Raw genomic sequence first — 23,449 nt, 5'->3', positions numbered from 1 at the left:
TGAGACTAGATAAACGTAAAATATGACATCGAAAACTTTATATTATCGGAAATAACTTGAAAAGTGGTCATTCTGTTGAGAAACTTTAAATGGCCATTCAATCAGAACTGTATGTATATTAAGTATCGTTTTCGATATCCCCATGGTGAATATCAGCTTAAATTCACTGTATACTTTCACGTCGAAGAGTACAATAAATAAATAAGTTCATGATTCATAAACCTAGTTTTACTGCAGAGAATAAATGTTAAAAATTTCGTGATATCGACACAGTGTATTATTTGAACCGCGTGAACGAACTTAACCTAATAATCCTGACTTTCCTGTATCTCCCATCGGATTAATTTTTCCGATTCAAAAAAATAAAATAAAATTTTTTCTTATCTCAACACTCGAAAGGATCTTATTAACTATTTCACTTAATTGAACAAAATATATGAATGATTTACCGAAACTGCCACACCCAAAACAGGCATGAAACTGGAAATAGTATTCAAACATTTCAAACGAAGGGGCGCTTCGATAGTTTAATTCAATGAAATGCCTATAATTGTGGCATACCATTTAGGAAATATTGAAATATCGACATTACAGTTTTGTTTGAACAGGAGGAGTGACCCAAAAATGTTTAGATTTATAGAAATGTTCCCGGAATGATATAAAATAGAAGCTGACTCTTCTTCTTGAATTTTTGCGGTTGTATGCCTCAAGCAATAACTCCCGAGGCAGAGAGTTCCATAACTTTGCCGTTCGTTGCATAAATGTGCCCTGGAAAAGTAATGTTCGTATGTCTCCAAAGCGATAACAAAGGGATGTGAAGATTGAACTCACTGGGTCAGTCATTGGTTGGACCGCTGACGTTGAAACGATTGATGATATATCACTAGAGTATCGTCTATGAAAATATCTATAAAACAAAGACAGATCGTCAACTTTTTTGGGGTGTTCCAAAGAAGTAAGCTTGTTCGTAACGGAGCATCCCCGACGAGACGAATGCCTCCTTTTGAACGGAATCTAAATGTTTCAGTGTGTGTATTGGAACAGGACAGGTCTGTTTTGTTTTTAATAAATCATAATCAGTTGATGGAGAGTGAAATAGCTCTTGGCATAGAACACAAAACCGAGTTTTTAAGAGGCACTTTCAGCAATGGATCGATCTCACATGGTTTTCGCATTTGAAGGTACTGCTGATAGTATTACCGAGTATCGAAATGGAGTACTTCATTGGAATGAATACACCTGACATAATCACATCCGGCAATGTGAGATAGACATTTCTACAGAAAGGAGATGTTTTTTGAATCGATGTAGCTGATAGTTGATGAACATTCATGTTGAATGTTTATAATGGAACTTCAAAGTTGATTCTCATAGATTAGTGGTTTACAAAACCACGACAAATGTTTCGCCACACAATGACTTCTTCGAGGCAGAAGTATACTAAATTATCAGGCGCACAATTCTTCAATACTACTTTTTCAATCATTACAAATTAGTTGTATCTGAAATCAGCCAATAATAATTCTGGTTTCCAAATTATTTAATTTAAAAAGCTCCATCAGAAAGTCAGTCATGGTATGTAAACAACTGCATTGAAAATTATAAAAAGCGGTGAAGCATAAAGTATATGACGTTCTGAAAAACTAAAAAAGAAGTATATTAGCAAACTGTAAATAAATAGTGAAAACGAATTAAAAAAGACTACCGAAGTAATAAGAGACTCCCAGAATAAAAACCATCAACAAACGCCCTTATCAGTTGAAGATAAGCATTTGGCTAAGAGTGTCCATACACGTTAAAATCTAATTGCCAAGCTATTGAAATGGAAGAACTTCGTCAAGAAGTCATTAGAAATAGAAAAGAGATAAAAAGTGCAATAGAAGCAAGCGAAGCCAGAGTATTACTGACATTAGAGGAATTGAATAACAAAGTGAATAAATTGGAAAGGGAAAATCAAGACTTGAAGAAGAAGGTTGAGCTACTCGAAAGGTCATCAAAAAAAAATAATATCTTGATACTTGGTTTGGACCAAACAACAGAGAATACTACGGTCAATGTTTGCACAAAATTAAAAAATTCTCTTGGTATCAATATCACTGAAGATGATATAAATAACATTTATCCATTGAGAAATATGGAAAGAAACCCATTGAAAGTGGAGCTGATATCTTATATGAAAAAACAAGAGATACTAAGAAATTGCAAGAAGCTGAAGGGAACAAATATATCAATCCTACAGGACTTGACATTTGAACAAAGGGCAGAAAATAGAATATTACGTGAAAACCTGAACAGATCAAGACTAAACAAGAATAATATAACGTATATAAAAGGAAACAAACTGTACATCAATAATAAAGCATATACTGTGGAACAACTTGAAAACGCTGAAGAATATCCCCTCTACGAAAAACATAATAGCGCACCTCCCACACCAAACATAAGGAATAAAGAATATACTTTAGAAATAGAATCCAGTCTACCAGAATTTTTCAACAATACACTCAGCCAAGGCACAGCTACGCAAGGAACGGAATCCCATCAAAAAAATAAGACTACCGAAAAATCAGTTATCGCTACGAACTCTAGTATAATTAAGAAGAAAACAGGAGAACAACCTTCCAACGGAAAGAACAGACTACGATCGGCAAATAAATAAATAAGCAACGGCAAGCTGTAAATTAACTACATACATATTCTTACGATTCTATAGGTATTCCAGAAATAGCAATCTTTACATACCTTAGATATATTTATATAATCTCACCTTTCTTCGTTATTGTGAACTCTTTCAGAATTTATAGTATAAAACATTCTATTCCTTTGTATTAATATAGTAATATTTGTAAATCTTATCAGTATGGATCCTTATATGAGAGATTTTATAGTAGAAAAAATAAGAACATACCCCCTGAATAATTGCAATGAAGCGAAAGAAGTCTTAGCGATAAATAATAAATTCAGTGATATAAAATTCCTCAATACTAATATTTGCAGTATTTCAAAAAATATAGATGAACTTAAAATCAATCTTGAAGAGCTTAAAGCGTCTTTCGACTGCATAGTCTTAACAGAAACTTGGCACGTGCCTGATACTTCCACCCTTAATATGACCGATTATGTTACTCTATACAATGACAGCAACTACAACCAAAATGACGGTGTCGTTGTGTTTGTAAAAGCAAACCTATATCATTCCTATAATCATATCGAACTAAACGGAAGTGTATTACTGAAAATCAATATGACGGTAGACGAACAGACCATCTGCATCTACGCGTTCTATAGATCTCCAGCGAGTAAAATTGATGACTTCCTATATCAACTTAACGAATTGCTAAACAAAGAGAATAAGAACCCACATTACAGTTTATTCGTTGGTGATATAAACATTGATCTATTGAAGGAAACTGAAGACTCGAAAACATATCTCGACATTATGAGTGAATATGGGTTTCACTCAACCATAAACACCACTACCAGAGCAAGGAATGGATCGGAATCATGTCTAGATCATATATTTATTAAAACGAAACAGCAAAACTTCAACAATCTATTGCCTATAACTATCTCCACCACAATCACAGATCATTACATAACGCTACTACAAATCGTACTAAATAAAAAAACAAAAAATGAAATAAATAACAATTCAAAAAAATACTTTCAAAGATTAGACAAAAAAGAACTGCTTGAATCCATAAGCCACATAAATTGGGAGGATGAATTATACCCGATGCATAATCTTGAAACTGTAACAGAAAAATTCATAAATATAATAAATACCTGTATTCGTAAATCAACAAGACACATAAAAATGAAAAATAGTGAGCGCAGACGAAAAAACTGGATTACGAAGTCCTTGATAACACATATCAACGAAAAAAACCTATTGTATCGCCTTTGGAAACAAGACCCAACCAATGTGAACATGAAAAATGATTATCTCACAACCAAAAAAATAACTGAGAAAAAAATACGAGATGCAAAAGAAAAGTATTATGGAAAGCTAATGGAAAATGAACAGAATACAAGCAAAAAACTATGGAAAACGGTTAATGAAATTCTGAAAATCGAAACAAAAAAACAAATAAATAACATCAAAAACGAGAAAGGAGAAATCGTCACCGATCAAAAAATAATCGCTGACATGTTCAACAGTTTTTTCGTGAATGTAGGAAGAAACCTAGCGAAAAACATTAAAAAAATCCTATTCACAAAAATAAGAAAAATATAACGAATAATTCAATTTTTCTCACACCTACAAGTATGAATGAGATAAGGAATACTATAAATGAATTGAAGAATAATAAATCTCCTGGACACGATGGAATCAAAGCCGAAATTCTCAAAATCATCATTGACTTCATTAGCAATCCTTTAATGGACATCATAAATAGATCATTTGAATCTGGGACATTTCCCTCAGTTCTGAAGAACTCAATAGTAACTCCAATTTTCAAATGCGGCGAAACAGATAATGTCACAAATTATAGGCCCATATCCCTTTTATCATCGATCAGCAAAATTTTCGAAAAAATTCTAAAAGCCAGATTATGTACATTTCTAACCAAATATAATCTACTGTCAACATCTCAGTTTGGCTTTAGAGATAATAAATCTACTACTGATGCAATTCATTCCCTAACAAAAACCATCTATGAATCTCTAGACTCAAGTACCCCTTCAATAGGTGTTTTCATAGATCTGAAAAAGGCATTCGATACGGTCGACCACTCCATACTTCTAGATACCTTAGAAAATATGGGCGTAAGAGGTACTGCACACAAATTAAAGCAAAGAGTGAAAATTGGAAGCCAAATCAATGCAGAAATGGAAATAACATGCGGTGTACCTCAAGGGACAGTACTGGGGCCGGTGCTATTCGTGATCTATTTGAATGACTTATTCATACAAAAAACAATCGGGAAAATTATAAGTTTTGCGGACGACACGGTAATATACTATAAAGATGAAGACTGGTACAATCTGAAACTGAACATTGAAAAAGACCTAAGAAATCTCAAAGACTGGTTTGACAGTAGATTACTTTCAATTAATTTTGACAAAACAGTATACTTACCATTCAGCAGTCTCTCAACATCCTTGCCAGAATACACTCTGAATATTCAACAAAATCTTGTAATTAAACCTGCGAAAAAAATCAAATATCTGGGTATATATATATATAGATAATCATTTTAGATGGGACCACCATATACAGTACTTAACAAAAAAACTACGTTGTATTTCATATAGACTGAAACAAGTCGAAAAGTTCGTGAATTACAAATACAGAAAAATTCTCATGAAGTCTCTCAAAGACGATTTCTTCGAATACTACTCAATAAACCTGCAAGGTATGAAAGTAATTTGCTGTATAAAGAGACTCAAATTTTAGATTTGAGACAATTATTCATCGTTCAGATAGGATGCCAGCTATACAAGAACAAAGCTGAACATGACACTCCAAACCACCCATACGCAACGAGAAAAAGGCATCACCATTGTATACCACTGGTTTCCAAATCTATAGGATCTATAGGACAGAGAAGCTATCGTTATCTAGCTCCCAAACTATTAAATTATTTACCAAAAGAAATTACATATGAAACTTCTATGAAACGCTTCAAAAAACAATTAGTATCATTTGTAAAGGAAAATGCAAGAACGGATATTCATAAACTAATCGAAGGTTGAACCACTGTCCAAATATATTGTTATTATGATTATCAATAGCTTATTTATATATGTATGTATGTGTATATGCGTGTATGTATTGTGTATGTATGTGTATATATGTATGTATATGTGTGTGCGTATGTATGCGTGTATATGTATGTATATATGTGTATATCCATTATTCATTAGATATAAGATTTCTACAGAGATTGAAATGCATGTATGTATACTCAAGTTTATCTATACTATTATAATATGAATTAATCAGGTATAATTTTAATTGATGTATATTTATTTTACACTTAGTTTTATATTTTATCTTTCGTGACTGTCTCTTTTGTAATTCCACAAACAACTATGTTTGATACTTCTGTGGATATTATTATGTTTATTCATTTTTATACACAACTCTTATATTATTGTATGGATTTTTTTTTTTTTTTTTTTTTTTTTCACCGTAGTGTGCGCTGGTCAGGCCCTATCCCCCGAAGCCCCGACATATTCGGGAGGGCGCGCCAGCATAATCAACCAATGACCACTCCCCACATCGTGGGGTAAGTGATCATTGGGTCCGAGAATCATGTGCCCTGAGCAAACGCAGTGAGCCAAGAATGACAGCCTTCTGCATCTGTGCGGCTAAGATTTCTGCCTTAGTGCGGCAAGCCGGTATGATTTTTAGATTCGAGAGCAGAGAAGACATCATTCCACCAAGGACTCCAACAATCAGAACGACCATCTTGACAGAGTGATCTGGATAGAGTCTGCGGAGTTCGAAGAGAAAATCTCGATATTTTATCCGTTTTTCCTCCTCTTTTCTGGCGATATTCGTCTCGCCAGGAGCTGAAAACTCCACGACAAATATCGTTTTGGTCTGGTGGTCGAGAAGGACTACATCAGGCTTATTAGCTTGTATGAGCCTGAGGGCTCATACAAGCTCTTTTTGCCATCCCCCGCTTTCCACATAACTACATATTGCCACTCCTAGTCTTTCTTTTTTCGAACCATCGTGGCCTTCCAATGAAGATTATTATGTCCGTCCATTCTAATTCGATTAGTTCCTCTTGTATGAGTTTTTCGACTCCAAAAGTTTCGAATCTCAATCTCCCATACGCCTTACAGTTGCCAAGGGAGTGAGACGAGGTTTCTTCGTCTTCTCCATTTGCTCACAGAATACCATACGTTTGAAGATGAATTGGGAATATTGCATTTGGGAGGCAAAGGAATGAAATTGAATATGTTAGAAAGTTTAAACATTTATAGAGAAAAGAATTCCTTGAACTTGATTACTGACCAAACAGACCTCAATTTTTCGCCTTTGTTAAATTCATTTACCGGATAAATAGATAATAGTTAATATAATAATTGGGAAACCAAAAATGTCATTGGCTGATTTCAGGGACACCTGATTTGTAATTAGGTATATCGTAAGCTAGTAATTAATGGATGGAAAATTAGAATTTAAGAATTGCGTTCATGATATTGTAGCGTTTAGTTTGTCTTACTTTAATTTTCTATAACTTTTGAAATAAATCCAAGAGAAGTCAGCTCATACAGGACACCATTCGAACACTTTTGTGTATGGTTAGTTGCCAGCTCCCAATTAAGGCGGAATTTTAAATATCTCACCTTCCATTTGTCTGATAACTGAGATGTATTCCATTCGATTGGTAAAACCAAGCACGATTCTTTTCAAGGCTTCAGTTCAATATTTTTCCTGTGAAGGTAGATGTGCCAAGGTGGTTGTGAAGTGATACAGTTTTTGGATTTGAATTCTTCTTCCTGTTGAAATTGATAATTGTCCTTCCTGAATTGAGTAGAATAATATTCTGGCTGTTTTGTAAAGTAGCCCTGAAAATTCCAGTTTTTTGCTTAATCAAACCACGAGGCTCCCGGTTTTTGATAGATACACCATTGCCTACCCTCTTTAGAGGTAAGTCTTTGAGAAGCCCCAGAAATTGGAGAATACTCGGGATACCTTTTTGTGGATGTAGATGTGGATTTTAGGGATGTAGGATGACATCAGGCGAATAAGTAGTTTATATTGGAAAGAGTGAATCTAATCACTTTGCTATTACCTACGTTCAACTCGGCTAGAGGCTAGAAGTACAGATCTTTCTGATCTTTTCCTTTTCTTCAATTGTGGGGAAAACGTTCTTGGTGGTGTCCAGCTAGATAGTGTTCTACCTCCATTTTACTGTTATGTGAAGAGGACCAATAGGGCCAGAACTTATAATTTATTTCAACTTATAATGTTATTTTGAAGCTATTTCAAATTTTTATAAAAAAAAATATAGGGGAAGTGCTACACATAAATCTCTATAAAATATCATGATTATGATGCTATAATGTTGTGAGCTGATGCATAGTACTATGGGTAAGCATTTTTCAATTATGGTGTGATATAATCTTGCAAAATTGAGTTCTCAGTATTCCCCAAAAATATCTTCGATTTCCATATCACAGAAGCCTTTTGTTTCATATAACTTCAATATACTTGTATTTATTTCAGTTGTTTACTATTTATGGTATTAATTAACAACCAAACTCCACAAAAATACGTTCCCATCAATTATCCCCATTTAATTTCCCAGCTTTATAAATGGTTACTACTTGTGATTCAACAAAGTTTGGTGACGCCCACTTCAATGTTAATTTGAATTTGATGAAAATAACCATTAATCTGTGAAAATAAATTCTGAAGATTCATGATAAACATTTGCTTCTATTTTGTCCATCATTTTTTGGATACCCATACTAGAATTTCTGCCAAGTCCACAATTAAATTGTTCACGTTCCTTCCATGTTCTTTTCCGGTGGAAAAGCGGTGTGAAGGATACGATTCGCAAAGCTGTGCACTGGGCAAGATGTAGCTTCTAGCAAGTCATTGATGTGAAAAATAAACAGTGTTGGTACTAGAATCGAATAGAAGCCACTGAACTTAATTAATTTGGAAATGTTTCATTGAAATAATCAACCGCTATATATTCAGAAGTTGAGTAAAACACATTTGGCTCATTGCAACCAATGACTATCTAACTAACTATTATTAGGGAGTTCATCTGTATTCTGCAATACATACGTTATTATACTTTCAATGAAATTTGTATCATATCAAACTTTCCTTTAGAGTATATTGGTAATTAAATTGAATTGGCCGATACTTGATGAAAATCCATATTAAAAAACTAATCAATACAGTTCATTGTATGATTATCACTATAAGGGTTTTACAAAAACCGCGACACGTGTTTCGCTATACAATAGCTTCTTCAAGCATAACTGAGAGTTACTTCTAAATTACACCATTATTTACGATAACCTAGTACCTAGTCGTCTACCTAAATGATAAATCTACCTGAAAACATCAGGTATCAATACATTTTTCGAAAGTCTACCTGTAAATTTTTTTGATAATAAAGAATGTATCAGACCACTATCATAATCATTGTTGACGGCTATTTGCTTCATTATATTCAGTTCTTTATTGAAATTCGCTTCTGACAATATTGCCTTCAGGTATATTCACAGGTAGACTTTCGAAATACCTGATACCTGACGTTTCCAGGTAGATTTTTTCAGGTACATTTATTATTTAGGTAGACGAATAGGTACTAGGTTATAGTATATAATGGTGTAATTCAGAAGTAACTCTAAGTTATGGTTGAAGAAGCTATTGTATAGCGTACACGTCTCGCGGTTTTTGTAAAACCCTTATAGTTAAAATCGTACAATAAACTGTATTCATTAGTTTTTTTTTCTATTGGTAATAATGGATGATATTGGACGAAGAACTATAAGCAACATGAGATCATAATATCTGAAATAGATCTATGAAGGTAGCAGTGTAGAGAATTTCAAATTCACAAGACCCATAAATATTTTTTTATAAAAACAAAAAAACTACGTCACTGTTACTCGACACGCGTTCCACTCGCCAAGTTGAGATCATCAGGATCTACAGGCTATTGATCATCCTGAAAAATACTTGCTCATATCACATACTCAGTCTGAGAATAAATGAAAAAATATATCTCCTGATGCTGATGGTTGGCAGACCATGCGTCGTGTAACAATGATATAGATAGATGTATTCAGTTTTCATCAAGGATGGATTTGGTGTTTATGAATATCTATCACAACTCTTACTGATATATGGGATTCACGATTTTTCATGTTTACACTTTGCTGCTCCCTGTACCAACTGTACCAAAGAAACCAAATGAAGTATTCATGAATCATTTATTTATACAATGGTTGTTATAATAATGAAAAAGTATTGATTGTTTTTTTCTCTAAATATACAAGTAATACGGCTTGTACAGCTACCGCCAGAGATTCCGAAAAAGTACTGAAAATAGCCCATATAGAGGGCGCTCAAAGCAGTGACTTTTGGTATTTTACAAATATTGGTGAGTGTAGCAACTTGCATGAAGGGTCTTAGTGGCATCTTACACATTGAAACTATAAAGTAGGTATTGATAGACTCGTCATCAGCGTAACTATGCGAAAATCACCGAAAAAATTGTGGTATGAGCGTGCAAGTATTCCACAATTGTGAAGACTGCCACAAATACTGTTTTTTATATACACAGTGTTCCACAAATATATGTAAACGTACACATACACACCAACCAGATGTAATTCCGTCATTATGTCACACACACAAAATCTCATATGAAAAAAATTCTGAATGATCCATGCACTTGAAAATAGTTTTTAATCCACGCAAAAACAAAAAACGGCGACTAGTAGTAGCCATGTACATGATACTCGAAATAAGAACTATTTTGCAAAAGCGAGCGGTTAGATACATGGACGTAGAAAAATAAATGAAGCCGGTGAATGGGAGCATTCTAAGATCACGATGTGGATATGGACGTTGCCATATTGAATCCGTGATAATTCTTTAATATCACCAATGCTGTGCGGAACTTCAAAGCTAACAAATTACATTCAACGGCATGAAGTTATGACCTCTATCATGAGGTTAAGATAGACATCAAACATTTCAAAACCTAAACTAGTACCACATTCACTTCGAAAATATTTGTCATTACCATATAAATCGGCACAGTTCGTTACAAGTGAACTCGTGGCAACACTGTCGAATTTGTCGTTTGGAAGCCTACTACCTGCCTTGCAGTGATGCCAATTTGCCAGTAATTACTGCATTTGCAAGTAATCCGATTATTTAGAAACTAAAATGCAGTAATAAAGATATGCTAGGAATTTGTAAGGACTTTTGGATATTCTGCAAGGATTTTGGATATCTCTCTTTATATTGATATATTTAGTGAGAGAGAGAGAGAGGGAAAGAGAAACAGTTGATTGAATAGAATAATTACATCGGCGACAGGTTGGTATGCATTTTGTACAATTCCCATTGCCAACACTGCTGCCTTGTTCTGTTTGTCTATGTTATCCTCGAGTGTTTACTGTTTCCCTCCACTTCGTGTTGACATAGTTTGGTTTGTGTTGAAAATAGTGAATTTGTTACTGTGTTTTGTTTATATATAGTTAAATAATAGATAGAAACTAATAATGTTGGGTTTGCAAGCAATCCCAATGTTCTAACCAAAAATTGACCCTACACAGGTGAGTGAATACAGGTTTTTGCTCATAGGCGTCACAATGAGTTTCGAATTGCTATAGATAGGTACTTCAAAATGAAACCGAAATTCATTTCGCATGGCACGCAGTGAAATGCAATGTTTTCAGATGAAAACATTTTAAATATACAAATTCTAATAATTTCTATCTACACGTATTAATGAATAAAGAGCAAAAATTTTCAGATTTCCAACTGATGCCAATGAAAGAGCAGTTTGGTTTGAGAATTTGGGATTGAAGCAATGCCCCGAAAATACTCTAAAATATGCAAGAATTTGTTCCGTTCATTTTGAGGGAGAAGCGTTTGAAGTGAAACCCAGTGGAAAAATATTCCTGAAAAAAGGTGCCCGTCCTTTGTCTTTTAATCAAGAGTATATTCCTCCAACTTCAAGGTATAGTAATAATTCAACAGTTATCATTTTCTAACAATATTTTTTTCGTAACATAAATTAACTTTTTTCAGAAAGGATGACTCATCTACATATTCAACAGATACAGCTTCAGAAAACAATTTTTTGGAATTTGACAAGTCTATCGATGGCCCTCCACTAAAGAGGTAAGATCAAATCCAGGTGGTGTAACATGATTGAGGCTCATTTTTATAACTATTTCTGCTCCTGGTATTGTGCTAATAATCAAATAATGATCTTTTATGCTCACGGAATTTTGTACTCTAAGTGCTAAAAAAATATCAAAGGAAAACTGAATTGGTTCCAATGTTTCCTGTGGGATTTTGAAACTAATAGTGTTTTCCATTTAGAAATTGGCTCAATCTGAGCATTCTATAATTTTTAGATTAAGAAGCAATGTGCAGACTCATCAGACCGAAATATCTCATACTCTGACTCCAGAAATGGGCACACATTCAAAAGGAGAATATGAAAAATGTATTGATTCTAGCTCAGAAACATTGACTGCATCAGAAACTGAACTAATCCATAACTTAGTCACAGAAAAGGAAACAGACTCGCCACAAATTTGCAGAAGAGAAAGTAAGTGAAAAATAATCTAACAGAGAAATAGTTTTAAGAAGTTATCACAAGCAATGGGTTAGCTGTATTTGTTAGCTAATTTTAACCACGAATCCCAAATCTGTATCCGTCAATAGTAACAATATGCGTTCAATAATAATAATAATGATTTCAGTTCATTTTGATATTTTAGGCCAGTATTTTCCTGCTTGTCATTTCAATGTTAATTAATTATTGTTGATACTTGCAGTCTGATCTTATAGTTTTCCAGAATATTCAGAATTCATGTTCTTTGATATGAGCATGTTTGTGAATACAAATAACAGCTTGAACATTATTATTATTATTCTTTATTAATCCCAGAAAACATGAACGATGTTCATACTAGGGAAATAATACTAAATTAATAAACTTCAATATAACAATTTAAAAAAAAGATGAACAGTTTTTGAGAAAAAACTGAATTTTATTTATATTCATTTCAGAGCTCCTGATGACCTAGCTACCAGTGATTTTTCAACTCCTCGTAAGGTCAGAAGAAATCTGAAAATAATGAAAAAAATCTTGACAGGCCAGAAAACTAAAATTAGAACTTTACAACAGTCAGTGCGGAGACTGCAGTCCAAGGTGACAAACTTGAATTCACTGATAAACCATTTGAAAGCTAAATCTTTGGTCCGTGAAGATTGTGGAAGTTCATTGAGAGTGTGTTAATAAGGTTTCAATCCGTTTCACCACCACAACAAATTGTATGAAAATTATAGATTTTTGTAGAGTTGATTGCTCATGAACTTCTTTGCCGAGCAGAAAATATGATAATGATAATGAAATAGTCATCTTCGATGTCATAAGGAAGTGATTGAGAAATTTTCGGTGCTATAATATGTAGCGCATTATGGGATATATTGGGTTTTGTGTTTATTTTTTTCTATACACTTCATTCCAAGTAGCATTATGGGTACAGTTTAAACATATACAAAAACTCCTTTTTTTCCACTAACTCTAAAATTTTTATTTTGTTTATCATCTCAACAATCTGTGAAGGAATTGGAACAAAAGTTTTCTTTTATGAATAATCGACTCATTCTGAGAAGTTGAAAGTTCCAGCAACTTACTATTTTATGTTCTTTTGAATTCATACATACTCGATTATGACAAATCATGTGATAACAACTTTTTGATCTTCAAAGATATCTAGCATATTTTTTGTTGCAGGCTTCTATGTCAGAGTCAACATCTGAACTTTTCAAAAGGATGCTTAAGGGTCCCAGAACTCAAAAATATACACCAGCACTTAGATCATTTGCTCTAACTCTGAGCTTTTATTCTACTAAGGCATATAATTATGTTAGGACGACATTTAATAATTCTTTACCGCACCCGACAACTTTATCAAAATGGTACCAATCAGTTGATGGTGCTCCTGGGTGGACAAAAGAAGCGTTAACAGCATTGAAACTGAAAGTTGATGCAGCTAAACAAAAAAAAAATGTGATATTATTTGTAATTTAATTTTTGATGAAATGTCCATTCGAAAACAAGTTGAATGGACTGGCAAAAAGTTTTGTGGGTATGTAGATATTGGTACTGATTTGGATAGCGATCAACTTCCTGAAGCTGAAGAAGTGTTGGTGTTTATGCTAGTTTGTTTGAACAGTTGTTGGAAAATACCTGTTGGATATTTTCTCTTAGATGGTCTTTCTGGATCTGACAAAGCTGGTCTTGTTAAGAAATGTTTAGAGTTGGTTGATGAAACTGGGGTAATTGTGTCCTCTATAACATTTGATGGTACTGCAGCCAATTTCAAGATGGCTTCAATTCTGGGAGCAGATTTCAATGTTTCACCAATGAAAACTCATTTTAATCATCCTGTTACGAAGGAAAAGGTATATTTATTTCTAGATCCATGTCATATGATAAAATTGGTAAGCAATTGTTTGGGATCTTATAAGAACTTGCAAGACTCTGCTAAAAATCAAGTGAGTTGGGATTATTTTGACAAATTAGTTAACATTCAATATAATGAGGGGTTACATGCTGCAACAAAACTGCGAAAACGTCACATACTGTATGGACTAGAGAAAAAATGAAAGTCAAAATCGCCACACAAACGCTAAGTAAAAGTGTAGCAGATTCTTTGATATATCTATGTAAAGATTTATTACTGCCTGAATTCCAAGGAGCGGAAGCAACTGCATTGTTCGCCCGTTACCTCAATGATTTATTCGACATTTTCAATGCAAAAAATAGATTTGCTAAATATAATTATAAAAAGCCTTTGTCTCCTGTAACGAGTAAGTAATTTTTCAAGTGTCTTGACATCATTGAGGAATATATATTGCATCTGTCTACAGGAAAAGTTGAGGTATTGAAATCAAAGAGAAAAACTGGTTTTTTAGGATTTCTTATTTGTATAGAGAGCCTCAAAGGCCTTTACAAATCTAATGTCAAATCTGGAAAACTGAAATATATTCTAACTTATAAATTATCCCAGGATCATGTTGAATTGTTCTTTGGAGCAGTTAGAAGTCGTGGGGGATTCAATAACAATCCAACTGCTAGACAATTTGAGGCAGCTTATAAAAGGTTGATAGTTCATTCAGAAATAAAAGCTGGAGATACGGGAAATTCTTTGAACTTAGATGCAACCTCGATATTATTTTGTAACAGTGATCGAGTTACCATCAGTGAGAATGAGGAAGATCTTTCTTCGACTACTGATCAAGCAATATTTGAGAATAAACTGAGTGAAGACATACAAGCGTTGGATTTTCTCCATTCTCCTGCTTGGTGTTTAACAGATTATGTTATATGGCGGGTTATGTGTCGAGGAGCCTGGAAAATATTGTTTCATGTTTCAGATGTAAGTCACTTTTATTTGATGAAAATGATGAGACTACCTCTACACTGCTTATAAGAAAGGAATATCGAAACCTCACTAAAGCATCAAAGTTAGTAGTAGAAGTTTGTGTTGTTGCTGAAAAGTATTTTAGATTTTTCCATAAAACTAACAACATATTCAGTAATAGAATAAAAAACCTAATGAATGTTTTGGTGAATAATACTCTGAAAAAAATTCCACCAAAAATATATGATTATTTTGGTGATCACTTGTATGATGAAGATGCCATTGGTGGTCATTCATTGCAGCTATCGAAACTGATTTTAAATAAATATTTCAACATTAGAATTCATCATGAAACATCCTCTAAATTAGATTCATCAACAATACGAGTTAGGAGTATATTGACAAAAACTGTTTTGTTTCGAAATCAATAAAACTCTTAGAAACTTCGGAGAAGATGAAAACCCAAACACCAAAACTGGAATCACTCGCACTCGACGCCCGTTTCACTAACCAAGTTAGCGCTAACTTGGTTAGCGAAACGTATGTAGAGTGCGAGATTCCAGTTTGGTGTTTGGGTTTTCATCTTCTTCGAAGTTTCTAATTTCAAACAACTATTTCTGAAAAATATTTCCATTCATATTATCGAGTGGGTTATTTATCAAAATTATTGGGTAATTGTTTCAATATGATTATATAATAGTATATAATTGTAAAAGGTTAATTTTTAATTGACTAGTTTCAATTGTGAACCGACACTATTTTTCATATAATATTATTCGGTATGGATTCATGGATATATTTATATTTGGTTCCTTTTCAAATTGTAATAATTTTTTTTGTTATTGTTTATTTTGTATTGTTTTATTTGTTTCATTACAGTTATTCTTTAAACTTGAGTTGTTTAATTTACAATCCTACCTCAGAACAAGAAAAAGATACCATCTGAGATGCAAACAAAGATTTCCTCTTCGTGCAGGAAGCCGAATTCAAACTTTTTCGAAAGCCTTATGAAGTTGATATAGTTGCAAAATATATCTGGTGATAGCACAAAAATAATAGTGGATGTAAAATCTAACAATGAGTTTTGATTTCAAAGAGAGGCAATGACACTTTTGATGATTTTCGTTGTTAGAGAGAGAAAGTCTGCTACGACAAAATAATGGTGTGTTAAAGAAAATTAGACAGTCAAATTGTAAATTCAATCAAAAGGTGAATATTATCTTCTTACTAATTACTTTAGTAACCCATCTACTCTTAAAATTATAAAGAAATACCGTTTTGTGATTGTCATTTTGTACCTTCAATATGATAGAACTAGAATAGATAAAAATACTCAATTCAAAACATTGTTCCTTTTTACTCTTTTTTTATTTATCAATTTTCAACAGTTTTTTTAAAGGACCGACTTTTTCGAGTAATTATATTTATTTCGAATACAATGAAGTTTTCCTGTAATGGATATCGGAAATATCTATGATCTCTAACAATAATTGATGAATAGATCTCTGAAGTTTTCATAGGTATATAACATTTTGCATATTTTCGTTTACATTGCCCATATTGAATTTATTGCGTGCGCCACTGTCGTTGGAGGGTATGTCACAGTCTATCACAAGATTCCTCCTTCCCCGTAACCCGCTCGCCAGCGAACCGAGCGGCTTCAAAACATTCTGTGTTGAAGGTATTGGTTTACCGAGTCCATTTATTTTTCTACGTCCACGATCAAAACATTGGAACAGCAGCGATACAGCAACATAGTACTAGTCTAATATATAAAAACGAATGTTTGTTGGTTGGTTGGTTGGTTGGTAAGTGATAAACTTCTACATCGCTCAACAGATCGTGATGAAACTTGACATGCATAAATAATTTTTCATAGAGAAGGTATTTGGGCTATCAATTTTTCGGTAAATCGCCACTAGATGACGCTGTAGAACAATATTTCAAAGCACTGTTCTATAACGCTGTGAACGCCTGAGTTCGTTGATTCTGATTCTGTCAAAACATTGGAACAACAGCGATGTAGCAACATAGTACTAGTTCTATATAAAATATTTATACAAACTGGGAAAAACCTTTTCGCAACAAGAACTTTCACATGCACATTAATTCACATATTCATTGTTTGATGATGCTGAAGGGAAAGGCAAAAATGTTTCTCCCAAAAAACTAATCTTCCAACCACAAGATACTACTTTATCAGTTTCAGTCAACCAACATCTTTTGAATAGTATCAATGAAACCTTTCGAATGACTTTTCACAGGTGAGTTTTAGAGTACAAACAAAACTGAGTTCGACAAAACTTTATTGAAACTCTACAAATTTTCGTTTTCTATATAAAATTAGTTTCACACTATTGCCTATCTAAATATATTTACAATGTGTCTTTTTGTAGTAATCAGTAAACCCAACAAGCTATATAGCTTGTTGAAATAATATTGTTGGGTTTACTGATTACTACAAAAAGACACATTGTAAATATATTTAGATAGGCAATAGTGTGAAACTAATTTTATATAGCTGAAAATTGTTCTATATATAGCTGTAACATTTAAACATACATAAGGACATATTGTAAATAATAGAAAGGCCAATTGTAAAATTAATTTAGGGTGGTACACTTGTATGGGTGGTATTACTGATTACCTACCTGTATGATGTACCTGATTAGTATAAGTAGCTTTAGTTTCGAGTAGTTATTAGTTTTATCTTCCTCTTGAAGATGATCACTTGGTGATCGAAACACGTGTCGAGGTGTAAAAATAACGATTTGGTGTTGGGGAAAAAAACTCCGGTAATATTCACTACTACACCAAAGGTTTCAAACAGTATATCACAAGTAATAACTTCAGTGAAGAATCCTGCACTGATACGTCCTTCGTGGTATTAGCCAGGAGAGTACTTGTTTTTCGATAGGTTTCAGTCCATTAATCTACAGTGTGAGGAGTTGAGACTTACCTGAAAGAATTGTTATATTTTTAGATGATTTGATTTATAGTCAGTCTTCAAGTATGCCCACTGACTATATGTGAAAAAAACATACATTCAAGGTGATGTTTGCTATAAATATGAAATTACTTGAGAATAACAAAGTCTCAGGCTGAAATGAAGAAAAATATTGTGCCTCATAACGTTATGGTTGGTGTCATCAAATTCTTCTATGAGAAAACCTAAGCTAGTGTTAATGGTGTGGAATCATTTATAGACACCTGAGGAGGAACAGTGGCCCTTTTCAGTTTTCTCTAAAATCTAAACGTTCAGCAGCAAATTGAATTGTGTAAGTGCTATAGTATAGTTTACTGTAAATGAGAGTAATGTGCTGAGTAAGCCCTGATTGATAACAAAAAAACCCGCAGCAGAAAAAACTGGTCTTCTTTGCTGAGAACATTTGGCCAGATATAACAATTTTGTTCTGGTGCTTTCGTCGGATGATCTCAAATGTAATTCATAACAAGTTTTCGTTACTTGTTTTCCTTTCTTTTCCAGGGCATCACAAGATATCACCATCAAAATCAGGTTAATCTAAAATGAAACAGAAACTTTAAGCAGTGAATTTGTACCACTTTTCATTATCCAAAATTGTGAATAACAAACTTGATAAAAATTTATTTGGCTTGGCAGTAGTATATGGTAGTATTTGTCGTTGAGTTCGGGTTGAACCGCGTCTGGAGTTTTCTTTCAACCCGAACTCAACGTTCAACCCGAACTCAACGACTGCATATATGACATAACGTAACTCATAGGCAGTGATAGTACAGTGTAATTCATTCATCCAAAATTCAGAATTGCAAGCTAATGATTAGGCGTATTGCACGATATGAAAAAACTTTATTGCCAGAGCGTACAAATGTGGAGAACAGGTTTTTTTAAATATTCCGGAAAACGTTTAATTCTCAATAATGACGATGGAATAGTATACTGAATTCTGATAATTTCCAATGACAAAGTAATGGTATGATGGAATATCAATCCAGTAATATAAATAATTTTCTTAAATCATTCACTAAATTATTCAATAGATGAGTAAACGTTTTTCTATAATATTTTACGAGAAAAATCTGAAAATCTTCGATTTTGGAAATGAACGTAATGACAAAATGATATATACAAAAAAATCAATAAATTCAGAATTTAAACATTTGATACTACCACAAAAAGTTATCCTTCAATCGAATATAATTGACAATATTTTTTTTATCACAGTAGAAATGAAAAAAAATTATAACTGATAATGCCTTCGAGAGATCGTATTTGATTTCGGCTCACTATCTCTGATTTCAGGTCACCGTTCTCAGAACACTATCCGGCACAAAGAATGTGAATCACGTGTTCTATCTTGTCATTGAAAAAACCTCCCTTGTCAATGATAGACACTAGAAAAAAATATCACCGATCATATTTAAGACAGATAGTTATTCTTTTGCAGGAAGACATGTGTAAATCGTGATCTTGGAATTGTAGAAAAACTCTTGGTGGAAAAAAATCGTGAAAGTATAGATTAGACAAGTATAAGAAGGATTTCAACCTCAATTTTTAGGGGAGACTAATTTTTGGAAAACAAGGGTTTTGGCTTTTTTTTTCCATTTTTATACAAAACAATGTGGGAGTCTTTCAAAGACAGAAAAAAAGCAAATAATTGTAAAATGTATATATATATATATATATATATATATATATATATATATATATATATATATATATATATATATTATATAATGTTATGATGATAATGTGGGTTCAGAAAAATTAATTTTTATTATTTCTTGTGATGTAAATTTTGATTGGCTAGACTCTTATGTTGAGTTTAAATCTTATACCTCAGTATATAGAGATTTTTCTCAACACCTCAGGTGGATTCAGACACAAACACAATTACTTACCCAAATTGATCTTACTTGGAGATGTTCCTGTGAAAACATTTGAAAAAGACACAACTGATTTCAGAAAATGTAGAACAATTTTAATAATGAATGTAAAAATGTTGAAGTCAAAAATAAATATAAATTAGCAATAGAGAAAATCACTCAATTCTAAAAAAATACTAAAACTACACCAAGCTATTTGATGTGAATATCCAAAGGCACTCAGTCAAATGTCAATTTATTATTTTAGGTCACTGTAATACTTTTGCAAAACTTTATTTTGATTGTCCTATTATATTCTTGGTCAATTTCATTAATATATGCATATATTGTGATGAGAAATTGAATCGGTAAATACCTTGTTTTTCTCCAACGTTGGTGTGTGTGTGATTTTTCTTCGGAGCTGGTATTTGTGGATATATCACTGGAACGGGCTTGACAGGCAAGTAAATACTGGATTTACTTTCAATTCACAGTATATAATACAATTATTTCTGAATTGTTAAGTTTTCATATAATATTTTTTAAATATCAGGAGAGGAAATTTTGTGTGTCGTTCACATTTGTCGCCTTGAGAAGAATCCCCCTTGTTTACAAAAAAATTGAAAATCTATTTCTTTCCCTAGTTACCACCTCTCATTTTTCATAATTACAAATTTTCAACTTCAATATCATAAAACTTATCTATTCTACGATTATTACATTGGTTCTCAAATGTAGATACATTTTCATTTAACAATTTTGTACAAAAATAATTAACCTCACTTTTCTCTAAATATAAATATTTTTCAAAAGCATCACTTGATGTCCGTTTCTGAGGAAATGATTCACAACAATAATTTTTGAATTTTTCATCATTCCTAAATAATAACAATTAGTTTATTATGCTTTTTTCAGTACCTATATCAGTTATCTGTTTTTTGAATATCAATGAATTTTGATGTACAAATCTTGAAATTGAAATTTCCCACTCTCTCATACTTGTTCCTGTCGAGTCTGTGAGTTTCAATACATGTACAGGGTGTCCTCGCTGTATTTCTGTATCTGAATTTTTCTGTGATGTTTTAAAAATCTCCATACACTATATATATATATATATATATATATATAAATATATATATATATATATATATATATATATATATATATATATATATATATATATATATATATATATATATATATATATAGGGTGTCCCATATAAAACTTCGCGGGCAAATATCTGAAAAATGAGAGAGAATATCCATATATATATATATATATATATATATATATATATATATATATATATATATATATATATATATATATATATAAAGGGTCCTCTTATTTGCGAAGAGATCCAGCAATAGACGTCATCCATTAGGGCGTCGCGACACCGACGCCAATTTTTTTGAATGATAATCAAGATTTTTCGATTCGTTTTTGGATTCTGCATTGAATTCTGAATTTAGCCATATAGCACACTTGTAGTTTTCTTTGAATGGTGATGAAAAAAAGCAATTTTATTGCATATTATAAAGAGGACCATGAATACGTCAAAATGAATGCAATTATGCGAGTTTAATAAAATGAATCCATCAGTTATGATTTCATTGTCTGTTCAATTTTATCTAGTTGCGTATTTCTGTACAAATTAAAATAAGTGTCTCAAATTACCAAAAAATATGTTACTTTGACCATAACTCGACTTACATGGTGATAACGAAATCAATTAGTGATAACAAAAATCAATTTAGTAAGTGTTCGAACTACCTCCCTTCACGTAGAATACACATATTGCATCTTTTTAGTATTTTCCGATTCGTGACAGCTGAAAGCATCTCTCGCGTTATGGAAGCACAAACATTTGTGATACTATTTTTCAAATCCTCTACATCTTGTGGACGTCGCAGATAAACTAAGTCTTTGATATATCCCCACAAAAATAAATCTAGTGAAGTAATATCTGGACTTCGAGCTGGTAATGGAATTGGACCCTTATTTCCAATTCATTTTTCATTAAAAGTATCATCCAAATATTGGGTAATTATTGTATTATTATGCGGAGGTGCCCCATCTTGTTGAAACCATATATTCAGTCGAGTTTGTATTGGTAAATTCTCCAAGAGATTCGACAACACATGTTGTAGAAAAACCAAGTACTTCTCCCCATTGAGAATTCCTTCAGAAAAATAAAGAAATGAAAAAAGAAAATGAAAATACAAAGTTGAGAGATTCCAAGCCACGTTAGTTCACGACGTTTCGATTGTAGATACCAACAATCGAAACATCGTGACCTAAAGTGGCTTGGAATCTCTTAACTTTGTATTTTTATTTTCTTTTTTATTCCTTTATTTTTATTTAATTTTTGTTCAATTGTTCTATTTTTACTTGTATTTCATTTTACTGTTATTTCATTTCAGGTTTTTGCTTGATATAAATTTTATTTTCAGCTATTCATTTTTTAATTTTTCTCTTTTAGATGTCTTACGGATTTCAAATTATTTTATATATTAGACAATGGAAGTCCAAACTAGTAAAATGCACCATGAAACTTTGTCAATCACCTTCAAACAAATGCTTATGTATATTTTTGGGAAAGAAAGTTTTTGGCTTTCTACTACTCCATCTTGATACAAAAAAAGGATGAGGGAATCTTCCAAAGAAAGGAACAAAGTAATCAATTTGGAAATAAGTAATTCTATACATGGATGTGTAGATCATGCAAAGAAGTAACTTTCAGACACAAACTGAAAGAAAATCCTCCTGAAACAGTTACTTTCATATAAACATTGAATTACACGAAAGAAAAAAATATTTCGAAACAAATACTTCTACATGAACACTGAATTGTACAGAAGATACTTTTCTCCACTCAGTTTGTATTTCAAACATTCGTTGTGGAATAGAAATCAGATATCATTCACATGAGTTTTACTTTAAATGAATGGTAACAAATTGCATTTACGTGTATATACATATGTGTGTATGTAAGACAGAGGTGTGGCCCTTTGAGGAGTTTCCAAAGAAGCGAATTATAACATTCATATACAAATCGGATTTTCGAAAGACATATTCAATTAATTCAGTAATAGTTGTAAGTACTCACTATATATGCTGTCATAGTGGAATAATTCCTGGCAATCATATTCCAATGTACATGAGCAAACAGAGAAAAGACAATGTCGATGAAACAGAAGTCTACTATTGTAATAAGATATAGAAAAATCTGCCAACCGAATATGATGTTTGCTTCTGTTACTACTTTTTCTGATTTTTTGAGAAAGGTGTCGACCATTATAAACAATTCTTCTTTATTGTCGTCGGTCTTCAATATATTCCTCAATTTAACACAGACGAAGCTATATCTAGCTTTCAGTATTTTGGCTACTAATGTAATATGTATAATTAATACTACACCATAAAAGTTAAAGGCGATAAGAGCGGAATTAACAAACCAATCAGTTATTCCAATCTTCTGCTGAAATACTA

The 23,449-nt window shown here is 32.5% G+C and overlaps 2 long non-coding RNA genes across 4 annotated transcripts; one reads left to right on the top strand and one right to left on the bottom strand.

Annotated features, from left to right (window-relative positions):
* Positions 1-3,539: 3,539 nt before the first annotated feature.
* On the bottom strand, positions 3,540-5,187 carry LOC141486599 (uncharacterized). Its single transcript, XR_012467944.1, has 2 exons — positions 5,084-5,187; positions 3,540-3,752 (listed from the first exon to the last, which is right to left on the bottom strand). It is a non-coding gene; the product is annotated as an uncharacterized lncRNA (long non-coding RNA).
* Positions 5,188-7,344: 2,157 nt separating this feature from the next.
* On the top strand, positions 7,345-15,918 carry LOC141486552 (uncharacterized). Of its 3 annotated transcripts, XR_012467916.1 has the most exons (6): positions 7,345-11,277; positions 11,478-11,684; positions 11,756-11,848; positions 12,088-12,284; positions 12,749-12,968; positions 13,479-15,918. It is a non-coding gene; the product is annotated as an uncharacterized lncRNA (long non-coding RNA). The 3 variants fall into 3 exon arrangements; XR_012467915.1 differs by having other exon boundaries at positions 7,346-11,684; XR_012467917.1 differs by having other exon boundaries at positions 7,348-11,684; positions 12,749-12,890.
* The last annotated feature ends 7,531 nt before the right edge of the window (positions 15,919-23,449 follow it).

This window comes from Leptinotarsa decemlineata, unplaced genomic scaffold (assembly GCF_025532065.1).
Source record: "Leptinotarsa decemlineata unplaced genomic scaffold, Ldec_3_MD MMD2_tig00026358_RagTag_RagTag, whole genome shotgun sequence".
Classification (NCBI taxonomy): Eukaryota; Metazoa; Arthropoda; class Insecta; order Coleoptera; family Chrysomelidae; genus Leptinotarsa; species Leptinotarsa decemlineata.
The sequence above is the reverse complement of the archived record's forward strand: the minus strand, read 5'-3'. Positions and strand labels throughout refer to the sequence as shown.